The sequence below is a fragment of the Corvus brachyrhynchos genome, unplaced genomic scaffold (genome assembly GCF_000691975.1).
Source record: "Corvus brachyrhynchos isolate BGI_N302 unplaced genomic scaffold, ASM69197v1 scaffold264, whole genome shotgun sequence".
Taxonomy (NCBI): domain Eukaryota; kingdom Metazoa; phylum Chordata; class Aves; order Passeriformes; family Corvidae; genus Corvus; species Corvus brachyrhynchos.
The window spans coordinates 799,838-806,923 of NW_008237648.1; positions in this window are offsets into that span (position 1 = coordinate 799,838).

Consider the following 7,086-nt stretch of genomic DNA (forward strand, 5'->3'; position numbering starts at 1 on the left):
CTCGCCTCCCACCTAGGACTGAAGTCCCTGAGGATCGAACTGCCAGACCATCACCCCAGCAGACCTTTCTAGGAGCCAGCCTCACCAGAAAACGGGATTTATAAGTTTAAACTTGGGGCTCTCCTCCTCTTTCTTGTGCGCAACTTTAAGTAATTTTGGGGGTTTTTTTCTCTTTTTTCAGCTGAGGGAGAAACTAAGATGGGACATAGGCAAGCTAAACCCAGCCTTTCCCAATCTGAGAGAGACCTATACCCCTTTCTTCTAACCCTTCTCTTAAAACCTGACTTTAAAATCTCTACAGGTATTCTTTCTAAGAAAAATTTCAAATCTTTCACTAATTGGATATCTCGAAATTTTCCTGATGCTACCACCGACTCTGTCCTTTCTGCTCCGTTCTGGGACAGAGTGGGGAACAAACTGTATTCCTCTCAAGCCTTGGGAAACCTCTCTGTTTCCAAATTCATTCCTTTATTTCATTTATTGGTTAAAATGTGTTGTGCGCGAAGGGTTGCGAAATCTCTTATCTCAGCAGAGATCCCTCCAGGGCAGGGGCTGGGCATACCCCACATAAAATCAAAACCATTATCACCCTATTCAAACAAATGTTCTAAATACAAAGTGCAATAATGAGTATCACAGAGACACTAAAGGCTGAATTTTTAGTTCTAATAAAAAGAAAAGGACTGTTAAATTTGTATTTTATTCACCATGCTTTATTCAGTACCATGTTTTATTCACCATATTGTATTTTTTTATTCATTAGCATATTTTCATTTCAGTAACTGGGACATATTTTATTCAGCAGCCGTCGCTTGCAAATCTTTCTCTCTTGCAGGGTAAGAATTGCCAGAAGAGCTTTCTGCTGTTGAAATGCTAAACTCCCCTATTCAGTAACTGTACTGAGTTCAGTGAAATACTTAGTACATAGGAAATAATTACTCTCCTTTGACAAACTTCATGAAACTGAAATACAGGTAAGAAATCTCTATAAATGACCTTTGCTACATCTGATCTCTTCATAATTTAAGTCATATTATGTTTTCGCCACACACAGAGCAGTTGAAAAAAGCAATGGGAAAAAAGGTGATAGTAAGATTCTTACTGTGGAAGAAGCAGCACACCAGCTATGTACTTGGAGACAGCTACCTGAACAACATAAAAGACTATCAATAGAAAAAGGCAAATAAGCACTACTGCTGCAAGAAAGTTGTCATATATGAAACTGAAACCAGCTTCCCAATATTTAAAAATGGCTACACCTTTTAAACTAATATTCTTAAACTCAAAATATATGGGCTACAGGTCAATTCTTCTGAACAAGTATGAACTTTGCTTACTAAGCTCCTCTTTCTCTCCTTAAAAAATGCATCAGTCAACAACAGAGCAGGACTGTATGAACTACCTTGCAAAGAAACAAGGGAAGGAACATTGTACCTTCTCTCCATATTGCCTTCAAGTAAAAGTACCCTGTGTGAACATTATTGTGTGTAGGATAATCATTTATGAGGGAAATTTAACACCTGTTTCAATGAATGTGTGGCCAAATATTCAAAGCTGCCTCTGGTTAATCCTAAAAGCAGCAACTGTAAGCATTATTTTGTAGGGTTTTTTTTAATAGTCTTATACCTAGACAAAGAAGCTTTACTTCTGAAGAAAACATGTTGACTGTGACTGATGATTGCATTATTTTTTAAAAGTCTCTCAATAGTACCCAGCCTGACCTTCTCTGTCATTCTTCCAGGTACTGAAGTTAAAGATAGTTTGCTGTCTAATGTACAACTGCATTGATATTGCTTAATTTTGCCCAAGAAATTTTTATAAAATAATCCTAAAGGTAGTTTTAATCTGAAGTAGAATATGCAGACTTTATTCAACATAGGATCACAGGATTTTAAGGGGAGCACCTCTTGTCTGTCCAGAGCAAAGATGAATTATTTCTCTCTGTGGAAGATGAGCAAATCACCTTGTTCTCAGCTTTCAAGTATTTGAAATTCCAGAACTGAGAATATTCACACATCTAAAGACACATATCTGTTCTGGGAATTTATAATGAAAAGAAGATGGTGGTAATTTTTTTCTTCCTTCCCAATATTTCAGTCAGAAGTGCTTTATTTCTCCTATTGCCTCTGCTCTGAACTATGGGAAATCATGCACTGAGCTGCTGCCTCTTCCTTCCCCATGCTCTTCTTCACTGGGCTGAAGGTTTCTCTTAGCCTGAGACCCACCACACAGCATTGGTTTTACTTGTTAGAGTTTTATTTGTTTGCTGTAGAAGTTTTTACACACTGAAAAGACAACCTTGGTTATGCTTTCCATTATTTTGCTTTTTGAGTACCAGCTAACCTGCTCCTAATGAAGCAGAACTATAAGCTTCATTAATGCTTAATAAAAGTTGTATTTATTTTTTGTTTGTTTCTGTTTCCTGCAGTGGTTTGGTATTTTGGCTCTCTTGCCCATTGCAAGCTTGGAATGGAAGGGAGCTCTGCTATTCCTTTGGCTCCATTTCCCCAGAAGTTCTTCCTTGTGCAAAAGAGCCTGTGCTTGGAAGAGTTCTAGACTTGCTGCACTGTTCACTGCTGCTGCTTCCCAGCTCTCCCTGTGTCCAATACAAGTGCAGGGCAAGCACTAGAGTGCTTTTCATGCATCTCTGGCCAAGATACACAGTGGCAGAGCACATTTTGGAAGTCAAAAAGTGTGCTTGTCATTGATGCATGACCTACTCTGAAAATGGCACCATGCACTTCTTCCTTTGTGTGTGGTCGGTATCAATCCTCACTCATTCTTTTAAGTTCTCATTCTCTTTCATAAATCAACATAAAGTCCTGTTTCCACTTGGAACCTTTTGTGTCTTTGAAAGTGCTTTTGGAGCTGTTTTCTGCAGAAGCTTGATATTTTGGTATGATGTATATAGAGGCAGCTGTTCACCAGTGCAACATGTACATTGAAGCACACTGATGTGCCCTAATCACAGCTGACTGCTGCATGAAGTTCTTTAAATATTTAAGTCCAGTGCATTCTACTGAGTTTTTAAAGGAATATGCAGTGAGGCTTGGCCACTTCTTCTATTGTGATGTTGTGCCCTAGGGTAATTCAAAATTAGGTTCATAATGCCTGATTCCTGGATATCAGAACAGAACAAGCTCAAAACCTAGCTTCTTAACAGAGGAGGAGACAAAATTTAACTTGTAAGTATTTCCTTACATTATTTCTGGGCTAAATCTATTTACTCCTGGGGTGGGGTGTTTTTGTTTTTGTTTTTGTTTTTGTTTTTGTTTTTGTTTTTGTTTTTGTTTTTTATGTTTGCACAGTAGAGGGAGCTGAAAGTTTAAAATGTATATTCAGTATGTAACTGTTGCCTGTAAAGATGAGAAATGTGGGTGGAATAACGCATGAGGTTTTAGCATTGTAGTTCAGGAAGATCATGGACATTTATTCCAAGCTACTAAGTTAAATGAGTCAGAGGATTTTAAGTCAGTGGCATTAATGGTCTTACCTGGAAGCATTACCATGTAGAATGTAAGACAGCAGAGGCTGCTCAACCATATGCTTTGCAGCTGATTTTATTAAACTACAGCTTACCTTCATGCTGTTCATGTTCAGAAATACTCATTTAATGGAAAAATTTAAATATATATATATTTCGTTACCTTTTTAATGCTTTCAGAATTGAGAATCGAGAAATAATCTTTTCAGATTCTTCAAGTGTTGAGGTTTTCTTTCAGTTGCCATCAAATTGGTTTCAGTTGAGCCTGAGATTCAGTCCAATGGAGCTCCCAATATAAAGGCACATGTATTTGTCCTTCAGCCTGTTTCTGTGAACACAGTCCATGTTAACCTCTCCTTCTCCTATCTCCATTAGATTAAACTATTTATGCTAAGCCCATTTTGATAAAACCAGGCAAGGGAGTGGCTGCATTTTTAGGGGCCTGGTAGATTTGGAAGAAAATGTAAACCTGTGTTATCTTTTGCCTTCCCAAAGCTACAGGCACCATGCACGTCCTAATGAAAAGTCCCTCAATCAGTGTTTATTTCCAACACACATGGGAATCATCAGGAAACCCTCTAAAGAATAAAATGCCCCATTTTCCTTGCTGTCCTTTGACTATATTAGAAAAATCACCTACCTCGCAGCAACCCTACTTGATCCTCCTGTTTCTGGGGCATCTCTGAACACCTTCAGAGAAGCATGGAGCAGCACCTCTGCTCTGCTGAGGGCAGAACTTCTTTTGAGCAATTTGGCTGGGGCCCGGCTGCTTTCTTAGTTGCAGAGAGGGGCCAGTTAACATGCTGCCTTTTGAGGCACATCTGCTGCATGGCCTCCCCTGGGTGGAAGCAGCAGAGGAGCTGTGACCTCAACAGGCAGCTTGGGTACATCATGAGGCCACACCTGACCAAAGCTGCAGTGACCTCTGTGGCTGTGAGTTCTTTTGGCTCTTACAGTCGGGAAAGCCTTGATTTTCCTCCATATCCTTTGTCTGGGAATTAGAAGGTCTAGTGTACAAATGTAAGCGTACAAGGTGTACAAAGGTGTCAGCAAAAGGCAGAGGAGGGGAGGGCTTTGAAGGTTCTTTTAAGTGAAGACAAGAAATTTGCAAAAAACAACTTTAGGCAGTAGGATTTTCTTAATGTGATGAGATGCCTGGCACTGATGGCAAAAAACGTTTATTGTGAATTTAATAGAGGATGTGACAGAATGAGAGCTCTAGCTGCATGGACAGTCACATCTCAGGCAAGGGGAGAGGAAGGCACGAAAAAGATCAACACTAAGATTTGTGAGCTTAAAGATGAAGTTAAATTTGTGAGTGGCATTTTGGAAACAGAAATTGCCACTTTTACATCAGATCTTTCCTGTTGTTACCTGTATTATTAAAAGAGATGGCTTTATAAGCAATTGTTTAATCCCTGTATATGATTCATCCTGCTGTTTCTTTGCAGATGGCTGCAGGAATGGCAGTTCAGGCTGTGCACCACGGGGTGTCTCTCCCTGGTAGAGTATGGCATCCTTTCTGCTGTGACCCACATCCTCTCCCCGCCGATAATTACTTTCTCTTATCTGATGAAGAAAATTCCCTTCAAAGGATTTCTTTGATTGAGGAAATTCATTAATATGATGTCCAGATAATATTAATGCTTCCCTGCTTAAGTCTTGTCATTTACTGTTTGATCAGCACATTATTCCATAGAAGATCAGCATCTTTGGAGTTTAATGGAAGCTCTGCTATCAATTAATTAATATTTTTTAGGTTCCAGAAAAAAAAAATTGAGAAAAGTAAATCCATGTGTTATTATTGCAGGAAACATCCCTGCCCATCTCCTACACATACAGATTTAATGTAAATCCTTGGGAGTGTTTACCTGAGGAACAATCTCCTGCTTGGGCTTTCTGAGATCATCTCGCAAACTGTCATATTCATACTCAGCAAAACAGAGAAATTAAATAAATGTTTAGGAAATTAAGGTCCTTTTGACGCTACGAGCAACAGCTAAACGGTGTGATTGTTCACAGTTCCCACTAGATGGCTCCCGAGGTTCAGAGGTGATGCAGTGCCGAGCACACAGGATTTGATTAATGACCAGCGATTCTATCATGTCATAAACCACTGCTGCAAAGAACAGCTTTAGCCCAGGCATCACCACAGGTGACGTGTGCATAAAGAACAGTGTTCTATAACGGGCCTGTGAGCACACATGCAGAGAGCAAATGAAACAACGTGGTGACCAGCAACAATTAAACGAATTCAATGGTTCCTTAAAATTTGTTTCAACAAGCTCTGATTGGATCTGTTGTTATCTCAATCCTCCAGGCCCTACATTGGGCACCAAAAATGTCTGTTTTGGTTTAATCCCAGCCAGCAACTAAGAGCCATGTAGCTGTCACCTCATTACCCTCACCCCAGTGGGAAGAGAATTGGAAAGAAGAGGCAAAACTCATGGGTTGAATTGAGAACAGTTTAATAATCGAAACAAAATAAAATGTGCTACTACAGCTACTGACAATTGTAATGGAAAAGAGAGACAAGGAGCAATAAAAACAAATAGAAACAAGTGATGCACAACACCATTGCTCACCACCCCACTGACTGATGCTCAGCCCATCTCCCAGCAGCAATCGGTGCCTCCTGGCCCAGTTTATATACTGGACATGATGTCCTGTGGTCTGGAATATCCCTTTGGCCAGTTTGGGTCAGCTGTCCTGGCCATTTTCCCTCCCAGCTCCTCACTGGCAGAGCACGGGATCCTGAAGAGCCCCTGGCTCAGGGTAAGCACTGCTGAGCACCAACTGAGCCATCAGTGTGTTATCAACATCAGTCTCATACTGAATTCAAAACATCACACTGTACCAGCTAAGAAGAAAATTAACTCTATTAACTAACTCAGCTGAAACCAGGACAGATCTTTTTTATTTATTTCTCCCAGAAAGAAAGAAATATTACAAGGAATCTCTTAAAGGAAATGTATTCATTTAAGAAATAGAATTTCTTACGTGAACACAGCTTTCATCACAAGTTCAGTCATAGGCCTTCACTTTATTCAGAATTAAGAATAGCAGTGTTCTGAAGAGTAGACAAAAGAATTAAAGCGATGGTTCTGATAGAGGAAGAGTTGGGACATATGTGTAGAAGACAGAGCAAGTTTAAAATATTTGGAGGTAATACTGTTTTTTAAAAGTAGTTGCTTAATTTACAGTGTGAATGGGTTTTGGGTTTTTGATTAAATATTTAGGATTCTTTTTTCCCCCCACTTTAAGCACTTTTGGGGAATTATAATTATGTAATGTTATAATTATTTTTGTTCTGGGTTATTCTGCTTGGAATTGGTTTTGAAACTCACATTTATTTGAACCTCTAGTGTATAATTAAGGCAAATGACACTCTTGTAAGAGTAGTGCAAAAAACCCCCTACCTCTGATGTGTTCTACACTGTTTGACTTTACTGTGAACTTTAAATCTTGGTTTGGCTTTTGGGCTGGGGGAGATTTCATATTCTCTGATAGCTCTCACTTCCTCTAGTGCAGCATTGTACTCTGCTAAGGTCAAGCAGTAAATTCCACCTGAAATCATCGAGTTGAAACTCAGTAGCTGATAC